Below are 20,073 nucleotides of genomic sequence, written 5' to 3'. Positions count from 1 at the left end.
AAAACAAAAGAGCGCTTACTGAGCAGGCACTAACCATTAACACCCTGCGCTGAGTTAGAGACAGTGAAGAGGGGGAGGTGTTACCCAGAGCTGCGCCGAGCTCCAATGAGATGACGGCGGCGAAATAAAAACGTCATCTCTTCTCCATCCCTAGAAATAATGTTGCAAACACTCACTGGTCCAGCGAGACACCTAATCTCAACACAGCAAATGAAGAACACAACTCACACCTGAGCTGCTCCGGTGTCCTCACCTCCACTCCGCTAAGCTCGCTGCTCATCACTTCAGTATTCATCAAGTGTGAGTATGTGTGCATTCAGTCAGGCCAAGCGTAGATTAACACAGCAGAGGCCCAGGGGTACATGGGAACATGTTTGTGTTTTAAGCACGCTATGAACAGAACACGCCTTTAGACAGATGAACAGGAATGTTAATCATATACAAGACATAAGTGGTACTGGTGATATTTAAACGTACAGATACAGATTCAAAGAGTTTTAGTACTTAATTAATTAAGGGGCTTTCAATATCAAAGATTCAGCAAAAGAGACATAATCAGACCATTTATTGTCAAATTTCCATAGTTGACCATTTTTCATTTGGAAGGCAAACAATTCTGAAGTTCAGTAAAGAGGGTTCTGCCCACAGCCGACCATAAGTTTTCTGATCAATTGATTTGATTATTATTTTCCTGCTTAGTCTTTTTTTAAAATAAAATGACACAATTTTGAAAATGTGTGTCATCAATTTCCATGGCCACAGGTGACTCGTTTAGCAGGTTGTATTTAAAAAACAGTCAAAATTCAAAAAAACTCTGCCATTTTCTCTAAAGAAATATGAAAACATTGAGTCACTTATCAGAACAGTTGCCGACTGTCTAGTTCAGTTACAGAATAATTGCAACTCTAAAATATTCAGTATGACTTTTACTATTAATGTCCACCTGCATTTAAGTACAGTCTTGCAGATGGGTCTCCTCCCTTCAGTACATCTAAAGACAACACAACAACCACAACTGCCTTTTATGGTCCATGAATGTCCAGCTCATAACAATTCATTTAACCTCAATGTATGAGGCTGAAAGTTTCAAAGAAAAAAGGCCCACAGCTTTAGGGAGAAGAGATTTAAATTTGCAGAACAGGGTTCATTTAGGGCTTCAGCTAACATTATTTATATTGAATAACCTTTAAATGTACTTTTTATTTCATGAAGAAATATTTTAGTGGAAAAAAAAAAGTAAACAAAATACTTTGAACTACCCATTACGATTTCCCAGAACCCAGATGGTCTTCAAATAGAGAACAGAAAACAGATAACAAGAAATGATTTCCACTGCTCAGGATTGTTCTGTACTTTACAATCAATCGGCTAATGGTGTGATCAGAGCAAAGTCCATTTTGTTTGATGGCGTTTTTCTCTTGGATCCATTTCTGCTTCTCATCTTTCAAAAAGAATCCGGCAAAAATACAAGAAACTACTTGTGTCAAGGAGACTGGCTGTTTTTCTAGTTGTTCTTTGTGTGACAGTGTATGCAGCCTGAGTCAGGGAAGGTGTCCACACTATTTTTCTTAAGTTTGTTGAAAGTCACTCTGGGAAAAGTCGGAGGTCGATGACTATTAAATTAAGTCCACAGACTTGAGTGTACGCATAGGTTGAGAGGAAGAGATTAAAAAAAAAACAGTGCGTCTTAAAGCACAGAAACATTTTTCACCGACAGCATTAATATGTGCGTCTCCATCGATTTACTGTCACTCAGCTGTTCAGGAAAAAGGACAACACGACCTCTGTCTACCTGAAAATCTTGAAATCTGTAAAGTTTGCTATATTCAGCAGATGCATAGCTATAGTGCTATAGTATTTTGGTGGGGTAAATTGACTGTATGTGTATAGTACTTTTCCACTCGTATACACCACTCAGAGAGCTTTACAGTAAAAGTCACAGCAGCACTCTATCTATCACACACCATTCATACACTGTTGGAACAGTCAGGGAGCAATTTGGGAGCCGGGGATAGAAATTCTGACCGTCTGGTTAGTGGATAACTTTTCTCTACCTCCTGAGCCATCTTTGCCCTAGAGGTCGATAGAATTATAAACCATAAATTGTATTTTTCCTTCCAACATAAATGCATATATAACTCCTCCTCACAAACAAATCAATAAAGGATCATTGGCTGTATTATGTTCTCTTTTCAGATACAACCGCCTGTCTGGGCCAATTTTCCTGCTTTGCGGAAGTCACACCAGTGTTGTTCTTATTTTACTCTTTCTGTAAAAACATACATGTCCTAATTGTTCTGTCTTTACACTCTCTAAGTCAAAAGTGCTCTCAGGTGCCAGAATGTGGTACCTTTTGTTTTATTGTTAATCAGAACTCGGTAGAATCAGCATAATTTCAATAGTAATGGGAATAAGTTGTTCTGCTCTGACATTTTGATAATTTGTACTTTCTGCAGAACAGGAAGAGCCCCTGAAAACTTCTTCAGTTGGATACAAACTGTTTTGTGTCTTATTATGCAGCAGGCCTGAATCCACAGAACAGCGTCAGCACTGTATGAAGTTAACAACATGACAGTTTTGGAGTCACATTGTCAGATTGGCCCTCATTGATCTCTTCTCTGTCACATCTGTCCAGTGAACAAAAAGCTGATTGAACCTATACTTTATAACATCATCATCAGAACTTGATACAAATATAAGTTATTTCAACCCCCTGACTGTGAAATGGACACAATCAATTTATTTCTCCATGCACTTAGGTCAGGTTTCCTCCAAGTATATTCCTATATATTATATTATTTCAACATTTCAGTCCTTTTTGTTTTATTTTTACTTTCAATTAAATCTGTTTAGTTATTCCTTCTGAATAGGTAATGATTGACAGCTTTTCTCACGATGTGTCATTCTCTATTGGACAGGAAACTGTCACCGGACGGCACAGAGTTGTATATTTTGTATATTAAAAGTTGTTTTTCTTTGAAACGCAGAGTGTCAGTGGAGTCGGATTTTCTCCGCAATGTGGTTCTCCTTTCCTAACTCCTAATGGGTTCTTCTACATGTCTTTCCTCAATCTCATGACATATTCCATCGGGGTCAAGGAATAGTGGTTCAGAAAGGAGATTATTTCCAAGCGCACTCTAAGATGTATGGAAACCATGATGCAGTCACCCACGTCCACTTCATGATTGTTTCTCATCAGTCATGACTCAACAACCAGCGGTGGACGCAAAGCATTTTTGCCAATTGCAGTCACAGTCAGAAAAAAAAAAGCATTAATGGTAGTTTTCCACAGTTGGGTTCCAAACAGGTACCAGTGCAATGTTAGTTTAATTTGTGGAACCTACACATGTGAATAGATTGTGCCAACTGTCTCATACATAGTCAGACCTGAATAAATCAGAATAATTGCTCAGTTTCCTCTGTTTCTTGTTACCGTGGCTATACAATTCCCACCCACTTGGTATCACCACCTCTCACCCACCATCTTCTCTGCTCATGTTTTCTAAACACAGACCTGCTCACAATACCAAACAGCCTGTTGGTGATTTCCATGCCCAGGTCAGTGAATGATTTCTCATGTATGCTCAGTCATGTCCTGGAGCACTGAAAAGGAGGAGAGGAAAAATGCAAAGTTTCATCACATTTGGGCTTTGCTGTAGGCAAGAAGCAGATGTTATGTTTTCCTTAGGACGTCCGGGTTGAAAGACGGTGCTTTCACACCTTCTCAGCCAAACAGTAGTTAGTAGTGGTAGTTAGTAGTAGTAAGTTCCTGAGTTGCCACGAGAGCAGTCTTTTGAAAGCACATTTTAAAAGGCCTTTACTGAAAAGTAAGTCCAAACAGCTTCAGTGTGATAACAGAGGAGGAGAAGTAGAGAAAATCAAACAGTGTTGTTGTGTCTCTTGCACGAGGTCAACATGAGGTCAAACTTCTCAGAGAGGTACATCCTCAACGGCCCAGATGTTTCCCATTGGATGTGATGCTGAACAGGCAGACTGACACTGACTGTTCTGTGCTGGATTGAGCGGTTGTAAGGTCACAACCTGGATGTGTGGGGTCAGCACAGCGACCATGTCCAGAAATCAAACAACGGATAAGATAAAGAAAAAAAGAAACCAAAATGGGTGGTGTAATGTCATTCAGCAACAGACAGTTCAGTTTCTCCACTTATTTCACAAAAGCTTCTACATTATATTTGAACAAGTAATCAGAGAGACCTATACATGTATGTATACTCATTTACTCATAAGTGTATCTTCTGAAATTTTTAAAAATCCAACTAAGTAACAATTATTTGACTGTCATCTACATATTTAATGTATAACAATATTAAAAATCATCCAGTAATGCTTTTATTTATTTGTTAATTTTTTTTCACCAAGCCAAGTATTTAAAAAAATTATGTCTTGCATGATAAAATGATATTCTTTAGGTTTTAGACTTATGTGTTAGCAATGTGTTTTGGACATTTCTAACTATTTCTTGACATTCAATAGTCTTTGTGGCAAAAAGTTTTGTGGCATCAAACAAAATCCCTGGCTAAGTTATGTTCAGAAATAAGTTTTGTTTGTTTGGATTATTTGCATGCCTAAAGTGCTAAATTCATAAACAAAAGAACTTTGGTTAAGATTAGATTTGGTTATGTTGGCTACATAAAACACAATCATTCTTTAACAAGTGCTGCCAGTGTCTAAACATACCAAAATTTTGTTCAAAACATATTTGCTGTTGCAAAGTAGTGTTGCAACATGATTAACACGTCAGGATAAAAGCAAAGACATTAACATTTATGAGTCCAAAGAATAATCCCACAGCTCAGCACAAGATCTCTGAAATTGTATAAACTGGTTGGTATTCTATTACAAATGTATGTGTTAGTCATCTGTAGAGGAGCATCTCTTCTAGACATTTCAATAAACAAATCGAACAAAAGAGCTGGTAAAATGAGTCTTGTCCAATAGAAGGCATTTCAACATATTCTGAGTCTTTTTTTCTTTTGCTTCCTTCAGTATAAAAGCCAAAGAAAACCGAGGCTACAAAATATATCACAGGTTAAAAAAATAAATAAATAAATCTTAAATTGATCACATTTGGTAAGAAACAGAACAGGCTCCCTCTTCCAAGCAATAAATCGTGTCAGTAAATTTGAGTTGAACACAGACTTTAGACCCTTTCAAAGGGGATTAGAGTTCCAAAGAGAGCCCTGTAATGAAATACTTGACATGCTCCACGTGAACTCAACTTGTCAAATCACACAAGAGAAAATTGTACGAAGGTTGAAAGGAAATAATTCTACGGGTAAAAATAAGAGGTTTTTAATCACTGGACCAGCAAAGTCATCCATTTTTTCTGGAAGAGTTCTTTAAAATAAAAAATGTATGTCTCGCTTTGCAAATGCAAAATTTCAGTAACCAGGTGAGCCATCAGAGCAAGTGTCAAGTGTGAGGTTGACCTTTGACCTTGCAAATAAAAATGTTATCACTGTAATATTTGATCTGATTAGACATTTGTGAGAAATTGTGTATTGGTTAGTGTATTAATTATTGAATCATAGTGAGGTCACAATAACTTTGACCACATACATCTAATCAGTTTAGGCTTGTGTCCAAGTAGACTCCCTTAATGTTCCTCAAAGGGTGCCTTGGATCATGCAGATAAATAGGGAGGATGGATAACCCAGCCAAAAAAGAATGTGCATCCAGTGGCCATATTTGGCACTGAGGCATACAAAGAAGCAAGAAAATAGACTTTGAAGCTGCTTGGTCTGTTTAATCACTCACACAGAAACTAATGAGGATGAGTGACTCAGAACTGAGTTATCCAGCAGTCTGATGGTACACTGTGATTGTGATAAGAACAACAAGCAGAGAAGGATGAGAGTTTTTCAGAAAGAAATGTATAAAAAGTTGAAAAATGGCATTATACTTTTCTGTTTTGATTAGGAGTCCCAGCTCTGACTCATGTCTGAGGTAAGAGAGTACAGGAGTGAAGTGAAACATATTGGAGTTATGCAGACGTAGTAAGCAGAGGTCAGATGGCTGGTGAGAGTTATTATGGCAGAGTGATTTGGACTAATAGGACCTGAGCCTCTGAACTGAGGTCAGCTCCTCAGAGGACAGAATGATCATCAGTTCAGAGACCAGCCGATACTTCACTCCTAAAGGCAAACCCCCCTCCTCTCATAATGCCATTTAGCAAATGCTTCTATTTTGTATCTCTCAGTCATCCTTCACTTTTTATACTCTTGTTCTGCTTTTTCTATGTTTGGTCCTTTCTTTGTTTCCTCTCTCATTCCTTCTCTCCTCAATTCTTTTCTTTGTGTTGCCTCTCACACCAGTGGCTGTTGAATTATTAATGGGATGTTGAGCTGGTGAGATTTCTCCTACTGCGGACTTGTTTGTCGGTCTGGGTTTGTATTGCTTTCCCTTTCCGTTGTCATGCTGCGTTTGTGTGAATGTGTGCACGCAGATGTAAGTATGCATTTGGGTTCGGCTAATCAAATCTGCAGGAGAATCACCGCCAGACTTTTTAATCAGCCAGGGCTTGTTGTACACTGTTAATACACTGAAAGAAATTATTTTTTGGCCCGGAAATTTGTACTTTGCTTATTTGTTCAAAATCTACAATAAAATCATATTTAAGTGCTTTTGCTTCAAATGTTGTATATTATTTAATCTGCTACTTGAAATTTGTTTGTAATTATGAATCATTGTTTTGCAAAGTAAATGTCATTATTATGCACACCATAATTCATTTAGTTGTCTACTATGCTGTTCTAGTCTTTTTACTTCAGAGAGAGGGTATTTTAAGCAACACATTCGATAAAAGAAAAAGTTAAATATTCCAGTATGTCCCAATATTGCAGTCCGATTTGCAGGTCTGAAACAATACATTTTTTCAACAGAAGGCACTTGGATGTGAAAAAAAATACAGAAATGCTTCACAATACTAGACATTCCATGGCGGATCTCACTATCGGAACAATATTTTCTCTCTGCAGAGGATGACAGAATTGGTCTCACTTTTTTTACATTGATGACTTTAAGGTGTATAATGCTCTTAGCACAAGACACAAAGCAGTTTGGATTCCAGAGAGTTTTAGAGTCACTATTAACAGATCTTTAAACCTTGGAGAAAGATGGTCTTTTTGTTCCAAGTTTTACAAAAGTCATCAAAGCCACTGCGGTCAGTCTGGTGGCTGATAATCTGGGGGCCCATTCAGTGGCAGGATTTGTTGAAAACTTCACAGGATCATATATCTGCCGGTTTTGTCTCTGGGAGCGATCTCAGTTTCAGTCTAAAGAATTGAGAGATGGGAGAAATAAAGAACAGCATACACTGCATTTGCAGACAGCTGTGTCTTCTCCAAACCTCACTCATTGTTATGGTGTGAAGAAAACAGTGTGCACTTTCAGAAAAACATCTGGGTTACCCCCCCAGATGTTTTACATGACCTTCTTGAGGGCATTGTCCCAATGGAGATGGCGTTTGTCATTTGATGTCTTGATCAAGAGATAATATTTTTCTGTCAAAGAACTCAACAATGCCATTCGTCAGTTCCCCTATAAGTGGAGTCATAAAACAAACTGTCCTAATACCATCCCTGTTAACTTTGCCACACGGAGATCAATGGGAGGCAATGCACAAAACTGGTGCCTGCTACGTCTTCCGCCTCTGCGCCTCTGATTGTAGGTTTAAAAGTACTTAAACGTGAGCCCGTATAGCAGATGCTGATGACATTGAAAGACATTGTGGACCTTGTCAAGTCACAGTCCATACAGAGAAAAGTATTTGTTATCTTGACAGTTTGATTTCATGATAAGCTCTTACCCAAGCACCACTTCCATGAACATTACGCTCAACTCATTCGGGAATTTGGTCCTGGGACCAAAGAAACGTGACGTGTGTGAGCCTGCATTTGTGTGCTTTGCTTCCTTCTCTTCCCCAGTGGCTGCAGTGGTTCGAGTGAGGGGCAGCGGTGCCATGGTGAGGACAAGACAAGGAAGATGCAGAACTAAGAGAGAACAGTGTGACAGCGACACAGGATGCCTGCTGTGGTGAACCACAGACATAAGAGTGATTTGAGAAAATATAATTTTTTTACTTTTTCTGATTTATCGATCAAGTGGCTGTCTATTTTCGTTTTAGCTTAGCACCTTTTGTTGTTATTCTGGATATTTATGTTTATGAATAGTTTTAAAGGACCTCCTGTGGTGCTTAATTTTTTAACAGTCGAATTCACTTTTGTTGCTGATATTATAGACAAAGAACCTCACACACTTGCATCCCTTTGGCTTCACCTTTTAAGGCACAGGGTGATTACTTAAGCTTGGGGAGGAAAGGTCAACTTTGCACTATTTTTACAACAAACATTTTACATTTAAGTTACGTTCTCAATTTTCCCTATAACACTGTTTCGGGTTCCTAATGTATGGGGCCATTATTGAAGCAAAACTATCAACAAATTTGAGTCTCAATCCATCTGTGTGTAGTGTGTCAGATTTGTGAATGCGTAAAAGATTTTTCAAAGGTGAAATGATATTTGTGAATGTGTATTTAGAATGTGTGTTGTGTAAACAGATTTGAAAATGTGTTTTTCTTTAGTAAAGGCACATTTTGTGGAGCAGAAATGGATTAAAAACACAAACTCAAGCTTATAGCCTCCAGTCAACAGGTAGCAGTTAGGCGTTAGCAGAGAGTGTAACTGTTGTCAGTCAGTGACATTGACTGTGAATAAAGATGAACAATGCGTTTCCATTTCCTTCTACTGGTCAGAAATTAAGTAAAAATATGCAGAATATAGTCAAAGTCAGCTTTATTGTCAATTTCTGCAATAGATACACAGACATATTGAGGAATTGAAATTTCTCAGACTCTCGGTCTCCCCATCAACACAGATTTAAGTAAAAACAGTAAACATTGAATAAAAAAACAGATCTTAATATCCGAAAATATTTGCTCCATCTTGCGCATTTGGAGCCCAAAATTGCAAGTAATAGTAATTGAGGGGTGGAGACCCAGTATCGATGTTCTACCGATACACACACTGAACCAATCACGAGTAAGTCTCAGCTGTCAATCATGACGTTTCAAACCATTTTATACTATCAAATAACTAAAAGCCAAACCTACCAGAATAACAAACATTTCAACATCAGTGTTATAAGATCTACCGACTATGACATCCATGTCCCAACCATTATAATGGAGGAGGCAAGGTTTATCACCTATACTGCAGCCGAGCACCAGAGGTTGGTCAAGACACTTTGGCTTCACTGTTAGGAGCTGTCATATTCTCTTTGTATAAAGTCTATGCTCAGCAGTGGTGCTACAAATGAATTGCAGACTGTCATAAGCTGCAATTACTATTCATTTCAATATTGATTCATTTTACATGATAATTACAGTCGCAATATTCAGTTTAACTGTAATTTATGACAAAAAGACATTTGAAGCTAAAATCTGTAGTGTTTTTTTGTTATTATTTTTTAATTTAAATATGAGTATTAATTCAAAACGCCTAATTCAATATGTCTGAAATAATTTTTTTTTATATCAGATTAATATTCTTTTGTAGAACTTGCCAGTTTTCACACAGTTGTTTATTGTTCCACAGTGACCGCGGAACTAAAGTGCTGATTTGACCTTCTGCCTGACAATCCTGGCACAAACACTTCTGCTACCAATTTTCAGAACTGCATGAAAACCCTGCCTCTGTCTAAAGTCACCACTCAGTCAGAATTCACTGGAGTCCGAGGTCCCTTGGAAACACTATTTTTAACCAGGCCAAGGAAATAAGCTCAAATGTTGTTTCCAAAGCCGCATCACTACATGCTACATTTCACTCACTAGGGAAACTGATGAGTTATACTGAAAACAACCTACAGAAGTTAAGTTAATTAATTATGTATGTCAGGCACCACCTTGTGTAGCTGTAGCTGATCCAAGACTCAACTGCTGTTTTCACAGCTAAAGCACTTGACATGAATATGCAAATAAGGTCTGTTCTAAGCTATATAAATACATTTATATCCACAAATTAGATTTATTTTTTTTGAAAGATGCTGAAGGGAACTTCAGCTTGAAAGAGACCTTGAAATATGACTAAACTCTCTGGAGTCTTTTTTCCTTCAGCAACCACCAACAAATTAATTACTCTACGCTCTCTCAATGAAGAGGACAAAAGTAGAGAGTACAGAAGCGAAGAGTTGAAAGGGCCTTATCATTGACTGCTGAAAACCACGATTAGGAGCCATGCTGAGCTGCTTCAAGGGATTTCCACACTGATAGAGATGCCAACAAAGAGCCATATGTTTTCTGGCTCTAAACCGGTTTCCATCAGCTTCAGTAAGACTTTTTTAGCTTGTATCTCCACTTCTTTTATCACGGAACATTTCAAGACACAATACAAGGCTCACCATCAGAGGTTTTATGTTTTTTAATATGTTTCTTAAAGATTGACCTGATTGTCCCTGTCTGTTGTGTGCGGAGAGTTTCGACAGGTTGCAGACAAGTGCTAGACCTATATATCAGCTGATTACTGATGAGCGTATTGCAGATTTATTGGTGTATATTAGCTGATGTGTAACAGGACATTGCAGAACAGAAATAGGAAACTTGGTTTGAGATTGTTTGGAAACAATGTCCCCTCAATATATTTTATCCTCAACCAGGGAGGAAGTTTTTATGCAAAGATTGTTTGGGTTGGTTATGCAGGCAGGTGAGTAACACACAAGTAGAATGGTTCTCAATGAGTGCAAACCTCCACTGAAGGCCAACAGTCCTGCACCAAATCTGTCATGTTGGTTTGGACAAAGCTTTAAAACTATTGAAGATTCATATAAACTCTATATTTCCCTCTGAATCCACATTATATAAGCTAGTTACAGGTTTGTAGTTTTTACAAAAATCGAATTTTACACATCGATATCGGCCCTTTAATATTCCTGGTATTTTTTCATCAAGATCCCAGCACTATTCCCTGGGAAAACAGTTAAAATATCAAAATAAACATAATTTGTCTTAATGTTTAAGGTTATAAAAGATTGAAGGGGTTCTTTCTTAGCCCGTGTCCCACCCTTTCACCGTGTATTGAGGAAATACGTACAGTAGTTGTTGCATAATCCTGCTGACAACCAACCAAACCAAACCTTGGTGGATGTAAAAAGGTATTAGCGCTCATCATAAATTGATATTTCAAATTGTACAAGAATTAATTAGGTCTATAGAAAACTCACCACTGCAGTAATGGACTAATTACCTCAGCTGGACATGTGTTGGAGAGCACTTTTTTGCTGGGTCAGAGGGAAATAATTAAATCCTGACATTTCTAGACATAACTCAGCTACCAATAAGTCAGTTTTAAAGTCTTTGTGCAAAGAGCAAAATAAATCAGGCGACCTAAAACTGGTACTAAGACATCCGTTTCTGTCCCTGTTTGACCAGCAAAACACACTTTTCAAGGTTGACTGCAAATCATGAGGTTGGTCAGCTGGAGTGCAGAGGAAAGCTGACCGTCTGAGGAGGTTTCTGCTGCACCCCCTCAGTTATGCCACTAAAAACATGACAGAAACATCCTGTTCTCTAGTGTTAGAACAGCGAGACCCCTTGTTTTGTTAGGTTTATTATATGTGAGGCTTTTGGAGACAAGTTTATTAATGCTAATAATGCTGCTTGGATGGGGAAGTAACCCAAATCATCTGTTCCATTTTTCTTTTTTTGCTATTCTGGAACAGACCGACAGTGAGGATATCATATTAATATCTCTTTCTCTTTTATTCAATTTTTGTCTTGGTTTCTGCCAAAGAGAGGTCAAAGGCCTGGGTCAATACGAGCATTATATATCCAGGGTGGAATAGATGAAAAATATCTGAGATGACCAAATGTTTGACCAGATTCTTTGATCATGAGTCATTTGAATAAATGTAAACAATATTTAAAATCATAAATATGTTTAAACTGTTCTTCACTTATAGGTAATAACTCTGTCTATGATGAGTTATTACCTATAAGTAAAGTTCTCTGCATTCAAAATACTTCACTGTCTTTGATTTATGAATCCAGGTTGCATGCAGAAGTACACTACCTAAGAAGACTAAGTAAACTTAGGCATAAATCTCATGGACAGATTTGACGTTTTAAGCACTATTCCAGTATAACATCTCATGAAATATCATCAAAATAAAGGTTATAATTTAACAAAATGAACTCCAGTTTTGACAGGCTAAGCTGTGATGCTCTAAGGTTAAGAGATGAGCACCCGTCAAATAGCAATCTAATTAACTTCCTTGATACAACTTTTTTCACCAATATCATCTTTTCATAATTTCAAATTTAGATTAAGTGATGCTTTCTTTAGATTACCAAAGTTTGAGATGTAAATTATATACTAGCAAGTTATTCCCGTTGGATTGAATTAGAAACTGAATTTTGATGTCCATGCTATGAAGAGATGGACATGAGACCACATTTACCAGGATAGTAAACATTGCTAAGTTGTGCTAATTTCTCCCAAAGACAGTTTCGTGAAAATGTCAAGCTACTGCTTTGACACTTAAGCTGCTTTCAGTCAGCAATAAACTCTGCAGATCCTCCGTATTTTATCTGGTGGACGTGCATGTGTGAACGCAAATGTCAGAGTGAGGGCCTTTGCAGTTTCTGCGGACTTCCTCCACCCGGCCCCCTAGTATAAAGTCCACACAAAGTCAGGAGAATTCGATGTAAGAACACAGCAGGAGATCCCCGCTGTTCACAGCAAATGAATGAGGGGGTTGATGACGCTTCTAACATGCGAACGTCAAAAAAGGAAAAAAACAAAGAAAAAGAATATCTCCTGGTGAAAAAGTGGAGCCACACACATAGAAGACTGAGACGAAGGTGAGAGATTGTGGTTTTAAGAGCTGACGATGTGCTGTAAACATGATCTCCACGGCGGAATTAATATGTTACTTCCTGTTTCCACCTAGACTTTACCCACAGGTCATGTCTGAAAACACCTTTACTTGAATTCACATTACACCTGAGGGTGACTGCTTAAACCAAACCTGTCTGCTTTCAGGTTTTGAAATTGTTAACTGCGATGAGTGCATCCTATTGAGCATAAAAGTGACTTTTAGAATTTTAGAAATTATTTAACTAAACTATAATGTCATGCTTACATCAAACGCACACTTCAATCATTAGTAATGTCTATATAAAATGTCTGTAAGAACCTATTTTAAGTGAGAATACAACTCCAACAAATGGACCATAGGCTCTTTATTCTGGTCACTAATGGAGAGCAAAATTAAAATGTTCACTCAGCCCTCCATCAAATGTTTTCTGTATCAATAACAAAAAAGGGGAGTTCATTCCCCATTCAGCACACTTTGTAATGCACAAGTTGTTGTGCAACGGAAAAATATGCTGTTATCTTTGATTTACTGCAAAACAAGTGTAAGTACAGTGCAGTGGAAAACAGACCTCTGAATTGGAAGACCAATCACACATTGCTTACAACACACAGTATCTAAATAATACATAAAGAAATAAATCAATATGACAAACTCATAATATACTGCACCTACAAAAATGTAAAGAAATCCAACAGGGGGGAAAAATAAGGTGCAGAGATACCAGCTTCCTTTCAGCCATCGTCTCAAAAGACAGTAATGCATTGCAGCCTCAGGCCTTGTGTTTTATTCCGTTTACAGCAACGGATCATCCCAAATCTGCAAATCAGCCGAGTTTAGTGTTGTTATTGTGCTGCTGTTGTAACTTGAATGCATCACAGAGGAACAGACAAAAGGCATACTTGAATGTGTGTATTTTTTTCCGGACATGTGTAGGAAAATCTTTTTTCCAATCTCCTGTAAATATGTTTTTGGTACTCGTTGGATATTGCTTCTGTGTCATTCTGCAGAAATATATCTCAGGAAATCTCTGCTTCCTCCCCTAAAGCTCTGCTTTTATGGCCAGCACAGGCTTTGAATCACAAAACCACCAGCAGGGATTTGCTTACACACACATATGCACACCCACAAAATAGAAATCACTCCATCTCCAGCTCTCGCGCAGGTTACAGTCACCTTTTAGGCTCAATATGAGTCTGAGTTCCTGCTAGCCCAGAACAGTCTAATATACCACCTCACTTTAGGAGAATAGACCCCGCACTGTAACAAATTGCTGTAAAAATACAGGAAATTTGGAACAGTAAAATATCGTTCTTCGTAAAGACAGTTAAATGCTGTGAATGTTGATGGCTTTAAGGAAAAAAATATTGACAGCGAGCTAGTGTACTATTTCACAGTATATCACAGTATTTTTCCTAATGAGTCAGACTTGAGTTTAATTTTTTTTTCTTGAGACCGCCCATGACTCATCTAAACAAAATCACGTTCCATCAAGTCCCACCACCTCACTTAGCACACAGTCAACGCAAAGAAAGCTAAATATTGGCATAAAATATTATACATCAGTGATTTTATTCAAGATTGAAGGAAGTATAATAACAAGATGAAGAATTGAAGAAGCCGAGTCTGAGCCTGCCAGCACTGAAGTGGATAGAGCATCTATTACCACCTGCTGCTCTCCTCCTGGGAACACACACCGTAATCCATCCTGCTCCTGTTGTTAACTTAACAAGGTAATAGTGATATTATCATGTCATTGTTGCCCTGTTATGTCATTGACTTTTTTTTTTTTGCCAAAATGACATAAGCCTAACAAAGTCAGGACTACTGCTCGGTGTTACTTGGTGTCAGCATGTTGCAGGCATGCATGCAAATGTTTTCAGTTAAATTAGCTAGCATAACGTTTTTATCTTTCTGTTGAACCACATTAACGTGATCATTTTACCATCCTGTGAGAGAATGGCTTAAAGATTGTCTGTGTTGGACTGTGTTGGCTGCAGGATAAAGATGATATCTTGGACCATATGTGCTAAGAGCTGCAGCAATATAATGTATTTGCATATCGGGCACATGCAAATTCATAGTTGTATGCCTAATTCATCAAGTGTGGTTTCCCTGAATAGACAAGACATTTTGTGATCAGCTTTCAAATGTCACATTTATCACCATAAAAATGGAAAGAATAGGACTAAACTGGATAGTGCAGCAGATTTAACATGACTATGTAGCAGTAAGTGTGAGGATATTCGGGGTTTTCTCTTACATCTGAAAAGTCATATTACGGAAGGCATGACAGTTTCATGCACTGTCTCTCATTCTCTCATAATTATAAGACACATAATGACAAAACACTTCAGGTGTTTTTATTTGGTGAATGAGATGGGATTTCGTATGTGTAAATAATCTTTACTTACTACACCTAATACTACCTAATGCCACACCTCTTATTTGCATTCTGTGTTCTTACATTCTTAGGCACTTCATTGGCATTAACCCCGAGAGGGGAACCAAGGTCAGCCAGGGGAAGGTGGCGTCCAAGAAGACGGGGAAGCTGGTCCAGAAAAAGGCAGCAACTGTGAATCCCCAAGTGGCCACCCTTATAAAGAACCTCATGGACTTTAAGTGGGGCTGTATGTAACCCACACACACCTCGACAATGGACCTCACTTTCAAAAAGGATTAGCCCACACTGCAACAGTTCAGTACGGTTCAGTCCAGTTGTCTCTATTGTGCAGTTCCAGGTTTGTTCTTTGACTTGCTTTCTATCACACAAAATTCATGAAAGATGGATACTGGTACATTGCAACCTGCTTACCTGAGTCATTGTTGTGCTGCATGTATTTAAGAAGAGTATCATTCCTTGAAATGTGTCAGTTACTGAATGTGTTTGGTAATGCACTGGCTTTAATAAAAGCATAATATTGTAAGGCCATCCCTTGTCTGTGCCATTTCTATGCAAGTCATTTTCAGAGTTTTTAATTTTGAACTGTATAATGTTTAAATAATAAGCTTCTAGCAGATCACATTCTATAGTACTTTAATACATTTTACAGTTATAAACTGTTAATGGGCATTACAGTAAGAACACTCAAATAACAGTATAATGGCAACCAAGCAGCTGACAGTATTATACTGTAAAGCTTATATTCTATACAGCACAGTAATATATATATATTTTTTACAGTAATATACTGTTGTCTTAGATTAGAGTAGGTACAATGTAGAATAACAGTAAACTTCTGTAGCTGCCAGTAGTGTTTAGCAGCACTTCTATCGAGTTTTACGGCCGCTCTGCACCACAGCTGGACATTGCATGGATTGGACAAGATAGTTTCAGAGCTAATCTGTCATGAAATGAGACATTGTACAAAGGAACTCACACTATGAAAAACTAATACATCGTGCCATGTTTTACACCACCTGGCTCAACTTTGTAACTAAAACATAAAATGAGGACGCCAACATCGTACTGACTCCGAAAAATAGAGAAGAAGTATATTTACAAAATGACAACAACAAAAAAAATAACTATCATAATTTATCGATCTATTCTGGAGGTCTGGCCAAAAATAACAAAAGATGAGGATGTCTGGGCCAGCTCACAGCTGGAGGACACCACAGGACCTAGAGCTTCCTCCCCTAAACTAATAAACCCAAAGGTAAACCTTAACTAGAAATAAAGCCTGATAACTATACTACCAGACCTCCCGCCTCAAACAGAAAGCTGCGCCTGCTGCTGCTGAGAGAGAGGAACCTTCACTGATCCATCCTTTACATACAGGGGCAGGGCCAGATCATTTTGTTATTTTACATTAGTAAAATGTTCTCAGGTAAGAAAGAGACAGCCCTAATCCGCAGTCATCAGTTAACCAGGATTTTTTTTTTTTTTTTTTTTAAATCAGTTTAATGTTTTATGTTCCTTGTTTCTACTGTACCAATAACGTACCGAACCCTGACCAAAACGTGATTTTTGTTTACAGTTACGCCCCCAATTAATATCAGTACTGCATGAGAGAGCTTCTTATTTAAGTGAATGTATTTTTATCAACAAGTAATACAAATATATGCTACTTTGTGACTGAAAACAACCTTTAAATGTCACTGGAATAATTCATTTAAAAAGTATATTGAGTTTGAAAAGGCACAAACTCAAACATCCATTGTCCAATATTGGCTCATTTAACTGACAACCATCCTTATTCTGATGTTTTAAACCCAGTCTTGATCATTTACTCTCCCATAATAAGATTCACAGAGCCAAACTACAAACTGCTTTTGTTCAACCAACTGTCCAAAGATTTTTAATTTACAGTCAAATAAAAAAGAAGCATGAAATCCTTGAAGTGGAGAAACTGAAACAAGTAAATATTCCCTGGATAAAACAATTAAAACTATTCAATATTTAATTACTCATGCAGATACACACTGTACAATCTGAACCGAGACACAATCCAGACTGGCAGGATACTGGCAACGTGTGCATCAAGTGCATTTGATGGCAGAAGCATATCATTTATACAAGTTTTTATTTCACTCAGGAAGATGGAGTTAATGGTGCAGGGTGTGTGTGTGTCACTATTTGAAAATAATATCATAGTCCTTTGAACACTTTAAATCAAGGAGATAATTACACTCTCACCCTAACACGGACACAGAGTTAATCTGCCTACAATGATTAAACTAAAAATTCCTAATTTCCTTTCCCACATAAAAGGAGCACGAGGTGATAGTGACTAGGCCATCATGCAGAGTTTTAATGTTAGTAGAGAAATATATATTCTAATGAATGGCTGTCCTGTCTGTCAGGGATTTGTTCTGTGCTTCAATCACTGAAAAAAAAGCATGTGGTGTATCTAATTTCCATTCATTTGCAGACTGACTTTGATTATTCACCACGAGAGGTGGGTTGGTGGGTTTAAAGCCGTGGCTGGCTGACAACGTGAACCAAAGGAGAGGCAGAGCAGACTTCATAAAGGCGATGCCATTTAAAAACCGTCTGGGCTCAATCAGATACGGCTGCCATTCTTCTACAGCTTCTCACACAAGATCTTTCTTTAGATATTACTCTTTCATAAGCGAAAACTGTAAATCTAAGTTGGATTCCCCCCCGCAGTGATGAAATAAAGCAAACGGAAGTGACTGTGAGCAGATGAAGATACATGCTGCCCTTAGCTGAACCGCTTACACCAAAGTCCTCAAACCAAGATAATCTAAGAAGGACAATTAGATTCTAAATACTGTGTCAGAGCGCAGAAGAGAAACAAAATGTTGTTCAGTCATCATCACTCCGCAGCATCATAAATCTTTATAAATCATCATAAAATTTGGCAACCTATGGAAAATGTATGCAACTCAGATCCTTATTAAGGGATATGGACTAATAAAATTTGTGACCTTTTTGGTGTGACTCTAATATAGTTAGAAAGCTATTTTCCTGCTCTATATTTACCTAAACATAAAATATGATATCCCCTATTTAAAAATAACAGTATGAGTGATTATAACAATTAAAGTAAAAGGCCTATATTTTAAAATGAGTCAAATGTTCTTGGTTTACAATGTCATCAACACCTCCAGAAAGACTGGTCTTCAGATTTTGAGTCATTAACATCATCCAAAGTGGAATCACGTCACTAATTCGGAAAGTTTTCTTTTAACTGTGTATGGCGAGAAAAAGCACAGTCAGTGTAGGGCTTTATCTATTAGGGCAAGACTATTAATTGATAAATAGGCTAGAATGTGTCTAGCATCACACTTTCGAGGCTGTATTCTTTATTCTCTATTTACACTTTATTTACTGCATCACTTCAGTGGAGATCTTGTCTTAGTTTAACAATTTATTGACGTTTAATTTTTTTGGATTAGGATTCCTCCACCGTCCATTATTAAGGGTGTTTTTAACAGAATCCATATTACCCAGAGAAATCTCCAAAACCAATGGACCAGATGATTAAAGCAGGTAAAAATATAAAATAAAGCCTTTTATGTTAAACAGTATTTCAGGGGTTGCAAAAGAGGCTGCTCACTGAACTTGCTTCTCTAATAACTCTCTAATCCACATGTCTGATGACTAAAATCCTTCATCCACTAAAAGTTTGTAGTTATAAGGTTGTAAAAAGTGACACAGTCATGACTTGAAACAGTCAGAAAGTAGTCGGTTGGAACTGTTTAATGTCTGGCCATCTGGTCGACAGCTGGCACTTATGGAAAACTCTGCAGCTTACCAGAAAATATTATTTTACACCGCTGTGCTCAGTTGTTTCAGTTAGTGCCCCACACTAAAACTCCTGTATCAGACTGACACATGGTTCCATGGTTCAGTTTGATGTGTATTGAAAAAAAAAAAAACTTTTTAGGATTTTCAATTTGGTTTGTGCATGGGAATTAAAAGGCCTTTTCAAAACTGTTGACACCCAACAAGCTCCAACATTTTTCTTTCTTTGGTTGTTTAATTTTTTTGGGGGACACAAGCACATGTGGACAGGGGTGTCTGTGAACTTTTGGTCATTAAGAGTGGTTTAATGAATCATCTTAACACTTTACTCCTCTTGCATTTCAAAACCATCCCTCACTCTTGCATGCTTGTTTTCTCTTAAACCTCACACACTCCTTTCTCAAACACACACGCACACACGCACACACACACACACACACACACACACACACACACACACACACACACACACACACACACACACACACACACTGTAGAAGCTGTCTGCTCCTCTCCTCCTGTCCTCATTAGTAGGCAAGGCCCCCGTTCTTGTTTGCACACTCCACTGTTCTCACTAAATGAGAAAATTAATGATCTGGGGTGAGCTACAGGGAACACCACAACCTTCAGTGCATGCCTCCCACCCCCAAATCCTCCCCACCTCACCACCCTGACTTTCAGTCCAGCCCTGTTATAGTGTCTCACCCCTACCCCGCTCCATGTCCTGTTCCTGTCTGTCCGCGTCCTTGTTTAATTCCATGCTGTTACCTGTCTCAGCTCTGTATGTGAGCGTTTGGTAAACAAAGGAGATGGTGTGACTTGACCCCTGCCACGTCCATCACTCTCATCCCTCTTGGTGTTTGGCCGTAGGAACACAACATTCAAGGTTAAGACAAGAGATGGCGAATACAAATGATCGTGGCAAGAAGCAGTGCAGCTGCAAACCTCCTGTTTGATTATGAAGTGCTTTT

At 38.1% G+C, this 20,073-nt stretch overlaps 1 protein-coding gene across 2 annotated transcripts in view; it reads right to left on the bottom strand.

Moving 5' to 3' along the window:
- asic2 (acid-sensing (proton-gated) ion channel 2) overlaps positions 1–20,073 on the bottom strand; it is a 326,739-nt gene that overhangs the window by 261,303 nt on the left and 45,363 nt on the right. The window lies entirely within an intron of this gene.

This window comes from Paralichthys olivaceus, chromosome 5 (genome assembly GCF_024713975.1).
Source record: "Paralichthys olivaceus isolate ysfri-2021 chromosome 5, ASM2471397v2, whole genome shotgun sequence".
NCBI classification, from domain to species: Eukaryota; Metazoa; Chordata; class Actinopteri; order Pleuronectiformes; family Paralichthyidae; genus Paralichthys; species Paralichthys olivaceus.
The sequence above is the reverse complement of the archived record's forward strand: the minus strand, read 5'-3'. Positions and strand labels throughout refer to the sequence as shown.